The sequence below is a fragment of the Dasypus novemcinctus genome, chromosome 6 (assembly GCF_030445035.2).
Source record: "Dasypus novemcinctus isolate mDasNov1 chromosome 6, mDasNov1.1.hap2, whole genome shotgun sequence".
Taxonomy (NCBI): Eukaryota; Metazoa; Chordata; class Mammalia; order Cingulata; family Dasypodidae; genus Dasypus; species Dasypus novemcinctus.
This window is the reverse complement of record NC_080678.1, coordinates 97,165,856-97,182,222: the sequence shown is the minus strand read 5'-3', so window position 1 is coordinate 97,182,222 and position 16,367 is coordinate 97,165,856.

The window sequence follows — 16,367 nt, the reverse complement described above, 5'->3', positions numbered from 1 at the left end:
AGTTTACCTTCACAGAACACATTCTCTTACTTAAGGTTACTACAATACCTTCTAAGAACCTGAGCAGAATGCAAACGTATTTTGGCTTTGACACCCTAAGGAGGGAACTTTACTGCATTTATTCTGATTCTGCTTTTCACCTCCTTCACTTCCCCCCCTTCCAGGCAGTCGGGTGCACAACAAACAGGAATGCGGCTTATGAATAGAAGGGTGGACTCACTGGAAAGGGGCAAGCCGCTCCCCCCTTTCCAGCTTTCAGCCAAAATGGGCAGACAGAACCTACTCAAATTTGGCAACTCTCCCAGGAACCCAGCCGCCCTGACTGGGACATTCCCAACAGACTTGGGTGCTTGGCGCGGACACAGATGGCCTCCAAGCCCCGGCAAAGGGCCAGACCAGAGACAAGACAGCAGAGCACGCACAAACATCTAGACTCCACAAACATCCAGACTCCTCAGCTTTTGCCCCAGAATCATTTCACCCCCTTGCCAATGGCAAGGGAGGGCTCCAGCTCAGCTGTAATTCTACTTCATGTAAGGACACAACTCCAACACTAACATTGAGCTGACACAGACAGAAGCACAAAGGTCACTAATCTGACTCACAAGTTTATATATTTATTTTCACCACGGCTGCCCCCACAGCCATCACAAACCTCAGAACACTTAACATTTGGTATAAAGCAAATTCATTCACAAATTAGCACCATAACAAAAGATTCCAGCTAGACTTTTCCACTGTTTAAACTTTACACCCAGACCAAGCTCCACCAGAAAAGCCGATCCATTTTCCTGTAACCAAGTTTTGTTTTCCTTAATCTAGACCAATTTCCAGGATATTAGGACTCGAACCTATAAATACCCTTCCTATTAAAATCGAGACTCCACTCCTTTAGTGGATATTAGACCAGTACCAGATTCTAACATGCAGTTAGACAAACCCAAAACACCAGGGCTTTTCCCCAGTTTTCCTCCTTTTCCCAAGCCTAGAGAGAACGGCTTCCCCCCAGCCTTCTGGGGCTACTAGGGTTCTCTCGGGAGGTGATCAGCCTCCCCTTCCTAGCAATTAAAGCTAGGGCCTTCCAGACTGTGCTCACCCGGGGAGTCTTACCTTCTTCCATGTTCGGAGTTCTTTTTCGTTCCCAGAATCTTTCTCTTCAGACCTTCCATTGCCCTCGATTTTTGTCGGGAAGATTCTGGTGGAGCCCACATCTTTTCTGGATTAAATTTAATCCAGGGGCGCCCAGATTTGGGGTTCACCCGAGTCCTCCCGGCTTCCTCGGGGATTTGGAAGGGGCAGCAAAATGCTACCGTCTCTGGCCTTCATTTTTATCCCTTCGTGGTTGCCATTAATGTTGTGGAATTTAAGAGAAGTTCAATTAATTGAGTATAGAGAGGCCAGGACTCAGGAATGATTTTGAGAAGGAAAAAATGGTTTATTGACGGCCGGCCGGACTCGGGAGCTTTCAGTTTGAATCCCGAGCCCGGAACAAGATTTTCAAACATCTTTTATACAGAGAGGAAAGGCCAAATGGTCCCTTTGTTTCAGTTCTCAGTAGGCTTCAATTAGCATATATCTCTTTCACATCTTAGGTAAGCTTTTAGCAAGGACTCCAGACATTTTAGATAAGCCTTGGTTTTTGCATTTCCCCTAAATACTTAAAGTTTATAGCCCTTGCTTTGTTAAACATTTCCTGGGACTGGAGCCTGCTGGTCCCTAAGAGCAGGACTGCAGCCTCTTACCGTTTCACACCCACAAGTCAAACAACTTAGTTATTTCTGAAGAGACACAAGTCAAACAGCTTAGTTATTTCTGAAGAGACAAAGAGCCTTCCACCCATAGCCCACATCAACCATACACACAAGGAAACACACTGTAAGTCTGTCATCACATCACCAAAACAGAAGTCCTAAGGAAGGCTGGGCAGGAAAGCCAGTGCTTTGAGTTTTTAAACAAAAGATAGAAGTCTAACTGCCAAAACAGACGGGCACCACGCCTCACCATTCACGCCAGCCACAATCAAAGGAAGAGAGATTGCCCACGGAGTTACACTTGAAAATGTTAAAATAGATGGAAGTATTCTCTGAAAACAATAGAAACTCTGCACACAAGACAATTTCAAATTCTTTGGCTAATTTTGCCCTCGTGCGCATAATCAGACTGCTTCCTGTTTGCTCTCTGCTGGCTGCTAATTTTCCAGCTTTTTTGCACCCTTATTTTTGCTCACTAATACATCCAAAGTTTGTGAGAACGTGGAGGCTTCAATCCCAAGTGCAGAATATTAGCCTTGTTTCGTGAAATCCTCCAGCCAGAGGGGAAAAAGGAGGAAAAAAAAAAAATATATATATATATATATATAGCGACATGCCCCCACGAAGCATGGGGAGAGCGATCCATGGAAATAAATTAATACTGCCGTAATTGATAGGTGGAGATAAGGCTGCTCTGTGGAATACTGAGAGGAAAATGAAGGGGAAGCGTGAGAATATGGTACCCATGAATTACTGAATCAGTGGGAATTATTGGGCTCGGCTCAGTGGAAGCTCCTGGAAATGCAGTCGGGACCACCCACTCCCAGCAACCAAAGTTAACACATTCTGTTCACAGCCCGAAAGCTGCAGCTCTTATTAAACACACAATTCAAGTGCCAGAAGAACTTATCTTCATTTGCATGAAAATGCAAACAATAATTTAATTAAATCGCACAAATCACCATCTATATACTGTTGCTGTGCTCGGGTTGTCGTGCTCAAATTAGGCAAAAATCATGGCCCCTCCGCTGGGACCCCCCTGGGACCAATGAGCAGTTGTCACAGCCCTGCTCCCAGCACCCGGCTCGGCCCGCACCTCTCCAGGTGAGCTCAGGCCTCACCTGGGCGCCGTCTGCAGCCTGCGCCTGGCGAGAAGTTGCCGCTGGAGCTTCTCTGGGTCTCAGGGGTCTGCCCTGCTCACGTCGAGGATGAAGCCAAGGGCAACGGCCCCTTGACCGCAGGACCCTGGCCTCAGCTTCAGTCGTGGTCAGTCCAAACCCAACCCCGCCTCGAGGCCCCAGAACAGAGCAGGGGAGCCGCGCCCTGCACGCACCTGCCCCGGTCCCGCCCTCCGGCCTCTGTCCTCTCTCCTCTGCCAGGCAGGGGCCAAGCCCGGGCTTCTACTACTGCCACGCCATCTTTACAAAGCCCGCTTCCCTCAAGGGCGAGCAGCACCTGCGGCAGCCCCGAGGGGCATGAAATACAACCAAGACCAAGGGAAAGGAAGGAATCTTTTGCTCCAGAGTCCCCATCCCCACCCCACAAAGACAGGCTGTAAATAAAATGGCACAGTGACCACCAAAGGCAGGTTCCATGTTAGGCAGGAGCAAATCCATGGCCCGGGCGAGCCCAGGGGCTGGGCTGGGTGCCTGCAGCAGCCTTCCTGCTGGCAGGTGAAAGGAGGCTCCAGGCCTCACAGGGCGAGGCCCGGGGCAGCCCTTAGCTGGGAGTTTTCCGTCATTCCCTCGACATCTCCTGTTCAGCCTGCCTGGCCGTTCCAGAGGTGCTTTGTCCTGCTTGCCTTCCCCTCTGCGTGGCCACCACGGGCCCAGCTCTGGGCCTCCCATCCAGCCCCGGAAGGTGTTTTCCAGCTCCCAGGCTCACCCCGGCACTCACTCACGGTCCAGGTGTCCCTGGCCGCATCTCATCCAGGTGGGCAGTGGGCCCTGCAGTGTGTGCCTGATCTTGCTATGCCCAGAAGTAGGGTAACAAAACTTTCATAGGTGAGGGGCTAAACCTTGACTGCGTACATAGAGTGCATTGGAAAATGAAATAACAAATAGTATCAATACCTGAGACTAGTCTGAGAGAGAAAACCTGTAATATATCCTGGGCCCAATTGGCAAAGGACAGCACATTATTGTTCTAGAAATTTCCTGATAATCTTCCCAGCAGAGATGGGATTAGGGTGAGGAGAGTGAGGCATTCATACCAGGCATAAAATTTAAGGGAACACCAAAGAACTCAGTAACTGATCCCAAATATTTTTTAAAAATCAAAACTCATGTAAATTAATCAGCAGGAGTGTCCTGCTAAACTAACCTGGAGCCTGTGACCAGAGGCAAAATCAGCACTGCGGATCCTGCCTTTATGGAAAATGCTGATATTTTACTCACCATGGATTTTTTCTGCAGTCCTTTTAGTATTTTAAAATATTGCATTGCTTTAAGGGAAGAAGAAAAGAAAAATAACCCTGACATGTAAGGGCCCATACTCCCAACAGGTGTCCCCAGTTCTTAGAAGGCGCCTGAGCACAACAGGTGCCCCTCATACTCAAGATCCGTCGTTGGAAGGCACCGCACTCACAACAGGTGCCTGCAAGTTTAATTATTCCTCCAAATGATGTACTATGAGAAAGTGATTATGAAGACAAAAAAGTACAAATTGTGCTATTCAGGTTTTATTAAATCCTAGAAAATGCAAAGCAATCTCGACGGTCGTTAACCAGATCGAGGGTTCCCAGGGGAGGGGAGGAGCAGGAAAGGCAAAAGGGGCTTGAGAGAAAACTTTGCAGGGTGATGAAAGAGAAATCGTCTTGATTTTGATGATCGTTTCAAGGGTGAATGCATATAAAGGGTACAAGTTATGTGAAATTTATAATACATCAATTGTTTGTCAATAAAGCTGTTTTAAAGAAGAAGGAAAAAATAGCATTCATCTGGATTGCCAAGTTTTGGAGCACTGCTTCCCTCCACTCGCCCTCTTCTGAGCTCTGACTCGGGTCCCTAAGAAGCCCCACTTGCTCCAGGCAGGGCCGCACCCACCCACCCAGACCATCGGCAACAGCTGCGCTTGGTTCGGGGCTGGTACAGGTGCCTTGCAGTGTGAGCACCAGGCACAGCTTTACAACTGCAGCAGCTGCTCCAGCGCGCTCTACGGTCTACCAGGAAACAGAACATCGGCCCTTGGCCTCGGCCTCCGGGGTCTTGGTGACAGTGAAGCGTCCTCTGTCCTGGCTCGGTTGGAAAGCTCACGCTCACCCTGGGAGTCCAGACGGGCTCGTGTCACTCCAGAAGATGCCATCTGCGTAAACCAACCCATGTTAAGACGCCCAGCACGGGCCCGGGCTGCCGAGCCGCACCTCCCCGGGTTTCACCACAGTTGACTTTGCTTGTCAGCAGAGATGGGCCGCGTGCGTGGAGGCCAGGCCGCCGGGCCGCGAGGCCAGGGAACGGGTTTCGGGTCCCCCGGTGGTCACCGGCGGGCGGGTGGGCCTTGGGCATGTCACGTCTGCTTCCTGGTGGGGTCAGCCCCCTCTCTCAGCGCCCCGCCATCCTCCTCCACCCACGGTTGCATCCGTCGTCTGCGCAGGCTTGGGCCGCCTTTGTGCGGGAGGGACCTGGCGGGCTCTCTCCTGGGCCTGGCGCTGAGCACTACCCCTCCCACCCCACGCTGCTCAGGAGAACCAGCTGGGGCTGGCAGCACACCTGGGGACCTGGGCGCCTCCACCCTGGGGCCCGCCTTCCACCAGGGCAGGACACAAGCTGACAGATGCGCCAGGTCACCGCAGCGGTGGCCAGCGTGGTGCGTCCGTGCACGGCGTGCCCTTCTTCCTGCTCTCATGCCCCCTCTCTGCTCCCAGGAGCCCTCCCCAAATACTCCACGGGGCTTGATCCCAGGTGTGGCCTCTGGGAAAGCCGGGCTAAGGCATTTGCCTATAAAAATCAGGCTCTCCCCTGGCCTTCCTCCAGGGTTGCAGGAGGACACTGAGGTCATCTATAGGGATGTTTTCTCAATACAGGAGCCATACAAGTGCAAGGTCAGGAATTCTTACAGTCCTCTGTGCATCACCCCCACAGTCATCAGTCGTGAGCACGTCCTTGACAATCACCGTTATGAAACTTCCCTTCCGCCCACAGTGTGCCTGGCACGTGCCCGTCTCTTTCACCTTGGCTAAAGTAAAATCAGCGAGAGCGAAGCAGCTGGTTTTCTCTGAACTTGAATTTTCTGAAGTGGCCGTGCTCGCTCTTCCCCAATGTTAGTCATGAGCCCTTTAAGTGGTTTAATTGTTGCTCCAGTCAAATGCGAAGTTGGTCTCTCTGTAAGTTTCACCTCTGAATTCCCTCCCAGCAGCCACAGGAACGCCTGATACGTGGTGGCGCCCGGTAGACGTGGGCCGACCAAATGAGTAACTACATGGCAAGTTCTGAAAAGCGAAAGGAAGGCAAAGACTAATTAATCAATTAATATGGATGAGAGGAACTCTCAACTCGCTAAAGTGGGAATCGGAATCAGAATATAATATTTACGGAATATTTTCTCGAGTGTTTAAGGAGAAAATGCACCTAGAATTACACCGACTGTCCATGTGCCACTGCTTCGGAGGTGCGGTGTACACAGAGGCAGGGAAAGCAGGCCTTTCCCGTGTCCTCATGGGGCCTGCATCTAGTGGAGAAGACAGGAAAAATGAAACAAACCAACCATCCTATTTCCCAACTGAGACCAGAGCAATGCAGGGGAAGAACCCAGAGACCCATGACAGAGAGTGACGAGGGCACCTGCTTGGCATGGGGTGGGCTAGATTTTCCATCCTGTTCAAATTTCCAGAGGCAACAGTCTTTTTTTTCTTTTTGTCCTTCCACAGAGAAGCATCGTAAAGGGCATCCGGTTCTGAGCCAGCCTTGAACACAGACACACAGTAGTGTCATAGCCCTTGAGGTCCACTGTGAACGCGCTAGACATTCTCCTGAGTGGCGGAAGCCTTTGAAACCAGTACAGTCTCTCTCTGGGGCCTTCTTGGAATCCCAGGACTATTGTTATTATTTGAGTGACCTTCAAAGGGTGACCTAACCTTCCCGTTTCCTCACCTGTGAACAGACACCATAACAATTGTGCCTCTTTACAGGGCTCTGGCAAGGATTGAATGTGATACCTCACAAGCGGGATTTAGAACAACCCCCAGCCAGGCTCCAAACCTGTAGGGAGGCCGCTTACTTGGGAGTTCGTGGCTGACCCCACCAGAGCTGGGAATGGGTACAAGAGCTAGCCATGCGCCCCAAGCCTGGGGAAGCTTTCTGGGAAGGAAGAATGGTTTTGCACAAGCTGGAATATCAAGGCCCTTGCCCCAGTGCCACAGCTCTCAGAAAGCTTCATCCTCCTAAAGCATCGGTGTGGAGAAGTGTGGTCCCAGCTGCGAGCCAGCCCGCGGGAGCCTCCTCCACCCACCAGCACCCCTGCCGCTTCGCACACGCTCTCGAGGTCATCCCTAGCGCTGCCTGCCAGCCTGCAGAATCGATACAGCAGCATCACGCTCTTTCCTTGAAAAGGGAAAAGCAAGTCTGCTTTAGTGAGACCCATCTTCTCGGCTCTTCTCTGAGTGACCCCGACAGCCACCCACTTAGGATGCGCTAAGTTGTCAGTGATGAGGCTGGTCCTAAACGGGCTTTCATGCTCCTTACTCAGCACCAAGAATGGGCTTGTGACACATCCTGCAAAGGGAAAAGCCCTCCCGAGAGAACCCACAGGACAGAGGCTGCTCCAGGCACTTCCAGGCACATTTCCTCCATCTTCAGTGAAAGTGCTGGGAAGAAAACGCAGCTGCTACTCTGGACAGAAGCAGACTGCCTCGCGCCTGACTTCTTTTTTTTTTTTTTTAAGATTTTATTTTATTTATTTCTCTCCCCTTTCCCCCTCCCCCGCCCCAGTTGTCTGTTCTCTGTGTCCATTTGCTGCATGTTCTTCTTTTTGTCTGCTTCTGTTGTTGTCAGCGGCAATGGAATCTGTGTCTCTTTTTGTTGTGTCATCTTGTGTCAGCTCTCCATGTGTGCAGTGCCATTCCTGGGCAGGCTGCACTTTGTTTCGCGCTGGGCGGCTCTCCTTATGGGACACACTCCTTGCGCGTGGGGCTCCCCTACGCGGGGGACACCCCTGCATGGCGCAGCACTCCTTGACCGCATCAGCACTGCGCATGGGCCAGCTCCACACGGGTCACGGAGGCCCGGTGTTTGTACTGCGGGCCTCCCGTGTGGTAGGTGGACGCCCTAACCACTGGGCGAAGTCCGCTTCCCGCACCTGACTTCTAGGGCATGGAGAAGTTGCTCCTCTTTATTGGAAAAGACCTTCTTAAGGCCTGTTTGAGAGAGATGAGGCCTCCCAGTGTGGTCAGGAAAGAGTAAAACAAACAGCTGATCTCTGCACGCCCAAGGACAGCGGCTGGGGAGCAGAGGCCTCGGAGAAGGGAGGAGGGGAAGTGAGGAGGCTGTGGGAACGCAGGGGATGGAAGGACGGTGGCAAGCAGCACAGAAGGGGACCCAGCGGGGGACACGTTCCCACAGCAGGGGTGGACTTCACCACGGCGAGAGCCAGGAGCCAGGATTAACTTGCGTTTTTTACTGTGGTGACTTAATTCCTCTCCACGTGCTCCAAACCTCAGGAAAGGCGGCTGCAGGCAACGGCCCTGGGCTAGGAGAATTCTGGGGGAAATTAAGGATGGGGGAGTTATCCAGAAAGGGCCAAGCTCAGGAATGCTGGCAAGTGGGGCGTGGGAGCCAGCGGAGACCCAAGGAGTCAATATCCAAGACTCCGCAGAGGGCACGAGGGGCAACGGGTTTCCCAGTGTCCCTGGGGAGGGGATCCCGGCCTTTCTGTTGTCAACATGAAAGGATAGAACCACCCAGGAAATCTGGGGTGCTGGAGACACTCGACACAGTCACAAAAATTACAGAAGGGACATCCATGTGTCCAGACTCCCCACTTCCTAACACTTCTTTTATAAACAGAAGTTGTTTGGGTCCTACCTTCATTCAGGTGTGTTTTTTGTGGGATGGCCACACTGTGTGCCAGCCACACTGTGTGCCTGCCCGTGGGTCTGTGATGGAGTCAGGGCCGGGACTTGCATGCTGAGGGAGAACACATGACTCCCGAGGAGAGCGTGACTCGCTGGGCTGCCCAGTGACTGGGCCACTTTGACCGAGAAGCGTGTCTTCCGTGGTGGGAGGCAGCTAGGACATGCTTTGATGCACCTTACTCCTGAGAGATCGTCTCACATGCTACCAGGTTATCCAGAGGCCTGGGTTTCTAGAGCACCTGTCTATGTAGGTCCCGCCAGCAAGGCCCCTCATACCTGAGTGGTCAGACCTTGGCTGAAGGCTGTGGAAGCTCTTGCCTGGCTTGAAGAAGACATTGGAATCAAGGGAACCTGGCAGCACGGAGTCATTTGAAGACGAGCGTTGCCCAATGTCACCTGAAATGTTCAGGGAAGATGGTTCCACATTCCACAAGTCCTCCAAGACCCTGAAATAAAGACTTCCCTAAACCTGAAAGAGCATTTAGCCCCAACCCACATTACTAGTTTTAAAAAGAGTGTAGGTAGTGAAATAGCCCAGGTCAGAGTTGAGATGAAATAAATCTATTCTCTTAAGAGTGTGGCACTGACCCAGGCTCAGCTGAAAACAATTACAGAAATGACCCAACTGGGTCTGGTAGAAATATCACTTTGTCAAAGGAGCCACTAACAAGTACATAGAAACACCTCTCAGTTCTGGACTAGGACTGTCTCATGGCCTCTAGAACTATATTTCCAGTAAATATTGTAAAAAAAATAATATCCTCTCTGCCTTCCAGAAATATTTAACTTGTTTCTAAAACAATTTCATTTGTCTTCACCATTGTCCACTACTAAAAATGATCTTTATCTGCATTGGCGTTCTTCCTTATTACTGATGCACTGTGTGATACTGAGTAAATTAGTTAACATCTCTAAGCCTCACTTTTCTCATCTGTAAAACCTGCCGTCCCAGAATCCTCAGGATTGGGGAATGAATGATGGACTAGAACCGACTTACTATTATTCTACTATAGATGTATTGTTATCCTAGCAATGGAAGAACTTTTATCACTGATGTGGAGGCAGTGGCCACCGGAAGTTCTGAGGGGAGGGAGAGGGGAAAAGTAAGTGTAACTTGGGCATTTTCAGGACATTGGAATTGCATGACAATTGAATGACATTGCAATGACAGATACAGGCCATTATATATCTTGTCATATCTCACAAAATTGTGTGAGCGAGAATTTAAACTATAATGTAAACCATAACCCACCCTTAGTGGCAATGCTCCAGTACGTGTTCATCAATTGTAACAAATGTACCACACTAATGAAGGATGTTGTTAATGTGGGAAAGTGTGGGAGGGGTAGAGAGGGGGGCACATGGGACATTTAGGGAATCTAAGTACCTTTTAATAAATTTTAAATTTAAATGATCTTTGTTTTTGTAAACACAAAAGGTAAAAGCTGGACTTGCAGATAACTGAACGCTCTTATCCTTCATTTCTTCCTGAAATACTACCCAAATGACAGTAATAAAACTGTAAGAAGTCATGAACTCACAAGGACAAAGAAAACAGGAACAGGTTAGAAGCTGACAGCCAACAAGGAAAGTTAAGAAGTTCGGGATGATGGAAAGCAGATGGATGGGTTTCAACACTCACAATAGTACGCAAAGCCGAGCCTGATGTTTGCCCCCCAATGCCAGGAAGGCTTGGGTTTGGAGGCACCGGGCACCACTGAGGGCTCCCACAGGTAGCAGCTGGGAAAGTGCAAGCCATCGAAAGGCGGTGTTAGGAGCCCTTGCACCCCAAGTCCCCTTCCCAGCCCCGGCAGCCTGGCAACCAGCCCCCCTGCACCTTGGCAGAAGGTTTCCCTCTGGAGAGGCTGAGCCCAGGACTGTCTGGGGCCACCCGATCACACCTGGTAAAGACCAGGAGTCACACTGACAGCAGGAGGTTTGGTGAAAGTCTGCTTACTGAACACTGCAGTGCCCAGCTTTTTTCTCCTCTCGGCTCCCAGAATTTATAGTAGTGAAGAAACTGGCCCATCCAAGGGAGGAGGTCCTCTAGTGCTAAACTTCATGCCCCACTCCTGTGGTACCATCGATCCTGACCTGAGCCCCTGATGTTGTGGCTGCAAGTCAGGAGGTCCCACTCACAGAGAATTGCCAGTGGGTTTTGTAGAGCCCCTCCCCAGCTGCCACCAGTCCCCGTGTATTTTATATATTCAGGAAAGCCACTCACTTGAAAGACTGAGACCAAAATGAATGAACAAGATGAGCTAAAGAACTCTTAGGAAACAAGCAATGCAGTGGACACAATAAAAAGTCAAATTTGCAATTAATATCCTTGGAGATGAGCTTTTGCCTTCATGAAATAAGAACATAAGATGACTTATTCAGAAGGAACATTTGGAAAATAATAACTTGAAAATTTAAACTATAGTAAAGTTTTTAATGCAATAGGAGATTTAGAAGATAAAATTGAGGAACTGTTCAAGAAAGAACAAAATATTAAAGAGAAGGGAAATAGGAGTGAAAAGATAAGAAACTTAGGAGGATTAACCAAGGAGATCTAGTATTTGAGTAGTAGGAGTGCTGTAAAAAGAAAGCAAAGCAAATGAAGGGAAGATGATAAAGAAGTATTGTTTTTTGAAAAATGTTCTATGGCTTAAGGGAATAGGTCACCAGACTTAAGTCCACCAAATGCATAGTCCAATGAATATAAGCAGTCCTTCACTAAGGTGCAACATCATGAATTTTTCAAAAACCAAGAATAAGGAAAGGATTCTAAAGCTTCCTGTAAAGAGGGGGAGGAAATAGGTCACATACAAAAAAATAGGAATTAGAGTTCTCAATGGCAACACAAAAAGCTAGGTGACTCTGGAGTAATGACTTCAAACTTCCAAGGGAAAATTAGTTTCAACCTAGAATTCTACAGAAGGCCAACTGGTTAATCAAGCATGAGGGCAGAATCAGCATTTTCAGAAAGGCAAGTTCCTAAAAATTGAATTCACACATACCTTTTCCTATAGATTTCCTGGGAACCTGTAGCTGGAGACAAAGGTCCCTGGGAGTGGTGACTCTGACTAAGAAATGGAACTGATTAAGTAGCTGACATGTGAAGGCAAAGATTTAGGGAATAACACAAATAGGCAATTAAGAAAATAAAAGGCTATCACTAACTTCAGGAAAACCCATAAGGTTTATAAGAAAATAATGTCATCATAGTTAATGGCTCTGAGTGATATTTTCAAAGTCATAGTACTATAAATACTGAATATTACTTTAATCTGCCTCATCCACTCACTCCCAAAAGAAGTAACCTTCATATGATCTTTACAGGGGTTATTCTACTTCATCAGAGGAGAAACATATCACTTCCTATTAGGGGAAAAAAATGTGTAACAAAAGATAAATTATTCTGGAAAAAAATATTTGACATGCAACTTTTTCCCAAAGGAGTGGGGTATGATTTTCCTTTCATGAGACCCTGGATTCTGAGAGTTGGACTGAGACACAACAAACCTATTTTTTGACTGCCAGAGCTCTGTAATTGGGACTTGGACTTTAGTTATGGCATAATTCAGTTTTGGTGTTGGATTACTTGCCTTGTTTCAGGTGGACATTTGGACAAGATTTGCCTCCTTTCTAAATCATCAAATCGTGCCTCTCATCCACCGTCCTTCCACTAGCCAGGATGTCAGTTTGGCAGCTTTAACAGAAAAAGAAACTACCACTCTGACTGGGCAGTGCGGGGCTGTGGTGGGAGCTGTGATGTTGTGCTCTGGGTCCCCTCTCCCACAGGCCTATCATCTCTAGCCGCAGTGCAGTTGGGGTGGCAGAGAGCATAGCCTCCTACTCCAGGCTGGCCGCCTGGATTGCTGGCTTGGTCATTTCTCTGTGCTTCAGTTTCCTCATGGGTAGCACAGGAATAATAGCAGTATCTACTCTATAAAGTTGTAGAGAGAAATACATGAGATGAAAGAGGTTACATGTTTAGAACAGTCCTGGCATGTGGCAAATGCTAAATAAGCGAGTAGCCCTCGTTGACCCCAGATATCACCTTCTTCCCCTGCTCAAAGTGACTTCCTACCCTGCGCACGTTGCCACCAGCGGGGAGGGGGGCAGAGAGGAACTGGAGGCCTCGGCCCTCCCTCGACAGTTATAATACAACCAGGAAAGGGCTTGCGTCCCACCAGCCGGACCTTGGGGACACCGCCTCTACCAGCTGCAAGGCCGAGGCAGACGCTGGCTTCACCCAAGCACTCGGCTGCCCCTGAAGATGGCAGGTCCAGCCTGGAGGCTGCCCGTGCGCATTGGCCGACAGCTGGCAGTCTTTGCCACAGTGCCTAAATTAGACGTGCAGCCCAGGTTCTACCTGCTATGACGTACGGAGAAAAGGAAAAGCACCCAAGTGGTGATTGGCCAACATAGTGCTGATGTATTCCACATGAAAACGAAGTTGTGTTTTATCTTTTGTTCGTTTTGCCTTGATTTTTACGCCAAGCAGAGGTTAGTTCCCTTCAACCTTATTCAAAACTAGAGAGGATGGAGACATGTAAGAGTACATTTTTTATTTTTGAAAGGTGGCCTTAGACGCTCGGAGACAAGCAATCCTAGTTTTATCAACACAGCTGTGGGATATTGGAACTGCCAAAGTAGAAATCTCATATAGAAACCTTGTACATTCATTCGCCATGACTAACTTTTTTGTCTTGTTGAATTGAAAGTTGTAAGAATGGTTTTCTTGAAAGCAATATAAAAACTTTTTTTTATATTGCAAACAGCTAAATAAAGGCTGGCAAAAACAATAGGTTCACTTTTTACTGCAGATCTTCAAATTATAGGAAACTTGTCTCTTGGCCAATTTAGGCTGGCTTGGAGCCAAATAGAAGTCTCCTTTCCCATCCTCACCCTTATACTTATTGTGGGCAAGATAAAAACCCTTAATTTTAAAAACTCGGGTCAAGCGTTGGATAAGAGGTAGGATCCCTTAACTTTAATGGACACAGTTGAAACTCTTATTACTTTATACCGGTTCATTTTTTTTCAGTCTCTAGAAATCAAATACTGAGAACATGAAACTTTAAAGAAAGAAACTCTCAAATATTTTGGTAGTCTAGTATAAATCAAGTTTTAATAACCAGAAGTATAAAAAAGAACAATCAATAAATGGGAAAATGCTCACTGGCCAGATATTTCTAAGCAATTGCTTTTCTCTGGGTGGGTTGGTCCTAAGAAATCAGCAGGCATCTTTTCATTTAGAAGCACAAAAGACAGCTCTTTTGCTTTTAGCCATGCCAACCCCCCTTTTTTAATTAACAAGATTTGAGATCATTTGGCAAAATGTAACCATAAAAGTGAATATTGTGATTGCATGATGCTTTATCACTTGAAAAATAAATCTTACCCCTTCTCTCTGTGTACTTCATAATGTGTTGTTTCCTCTTCATATTTATCTTGCATTCAAAACCCATTATGCAATTTGCTGTTTTGCTGAAATCAAAAGCTATCTCTTAATTACACAGGGATGGATTATAAATCTAGTTACCCATCTTTCTATATGTTTATTTTTAATGATTGAAGCTAAAAGCTTATTTTGTGTGCACACACACACAAAGTGGATTTTCCTTGGTTAAAATAAAGACAGGCAAAATTCTACAACCTGGAAGACAAAGCAATATACATGTGTCTAGTTTACAATAATAATGAGATCTGGGGCTGATGAAATCATGCAAAACTGGTTAAGCTGATGGCTTTGAAGAAGACAAGGGGCCCTGTTTCCTCCCTCAGTGAAGTTCAATTTAGCAGGTATAGTCTAGCTGTACTTCCAGTAGGAATTAGAAAACATTGCAGTTGGTGATGATACAGAGGGGATGCTCCTGCAGCCTAACTTGCAATAAATGAACTTTCATAAGACTCCAGTCTGCTGCATATCCTGGTAATTAATCATACAGAGGCACCAACCCTTAAGTATAAAACACCCTCTAAATGGGAAAAGAATTGCTCCAGCGCTAAGCACCAAGACTTGATTCATTTAGTGTAAACTTTCAGCCTTTTATTAAAGTTGTTTTAATTTTATTTGTGCGATGTTAGTACATTTCTGGGAAAATAAACACCGGCCTTTTTGCAGCTGATTGTGCATGATGCATGGCTTATTCAAATCGCAAGCTGCAAGTCATTTTACTTAGGCTTTTTAAAGCTTATTTTTGAAACACACACACACTGGGATGGCAAGGTGCACTGATGATCCGCTGTGTGGCCCATGGTCTGCTGGGAACAGAACGTGCTCACAGAATACTGATCCCTTTTCCCTGGGAGAATCCAGGATAGCTTCCCAGAGAAGGTGGCCTTCCAGTGCAGCCTTGAAGGGTCAGCAGGAGTCTAAGGCTACAGAAAGGACAGGAGGGGAGAGGCTTTCTACGCAGAGGGACAAAGCGGCATGCTGTGCACAGAAATGACAATCTCTCCTTGGTCTAACAGGCACTGGCTTGGGGAGATCCAGCTCCCCCGAAAGCCCAAAGACGGGCCCCCTCCCACTGTTGCTGTAACTTTCCAGCAGCCCCCCGAGAGGAGGCATCGTGCCAAGAGCCCTCTCCCGCTACCTTGCTGATTTTAGAGCTGCGGATCTGGTCGGGCGGGGCACGACCTAGGGGAAATGGCTCCGGATTTATCTTTTCCCAAAGGCGGAGTAAAAGCCAATCCAGAGTGAGCGGCTCTGCGGGCCTCTGGGACCTGAGCCCCCGCCGTGCTTGGGGCCTGCAGACCGTGTGAGTCAGGCTAGCACCAGCCCAAAGCCAGGGAGGAGGTGCCAGGCACACCGGGTCCTGTTCTGTGTCCCTCCCCACCCCAGCCACACACCTGTCCGCTCCCTCTCCAGGTGTCCAGGCCACTGTCCAGCAGTGGCCCAGCAAGATTCAGGGGAGCCCTGGGAGCCTGCCCTTCTCCTCACTCGGCTGGAGTCTTCCGGAGATGTCAAGGAGCCCAGGCCGGCAGGGGCAGCCGAGGTGAATCGGCTAGCCTGGGGGAGGACCACGTGGGGTACAGCGGCCTCGGCTGGTCTTCTCACTCCCCCCCCACCCCCCTTACTTGCTTCCCTGGGTGGCCATAAATGTTAGGGTGTTATCTATTGATGATTATAATCATACCAAGTCAGGACAGATGGTTTCCACTCCTCAGCTCCCGGCCATAAAGTTTACAAACTCTCTCTGGCCAAGGGATAAATTTCCACTGTTGATACCTTGTGTATTTACACAGACCATTTTTCTTCAGGACAGCTATCTGGCCTTTCAATCATCTGGCCAAAGTTTGGTGGTGGTTGTTTTTTCTTTTCAGCCAACTTGATTTTCTAGAACAGGAAAAATATTTTGGGATTGGAAGAGCAGGTTAGAAACCAGCATCAAGGATGAAGCAAAAAGGAGATTTCCAAACGCTAAAAAGAAGGCCCTATTTTTTTTATCATGTGTAATCCCAGGGGAGGCTGAGCAACAAGCTGAGTCCTCCCGCTGGGTCATGCTCGATGCAAAGTGGGTCCCCAGGGGTCTATTTAAAAGTGGGTTGTTGATGAT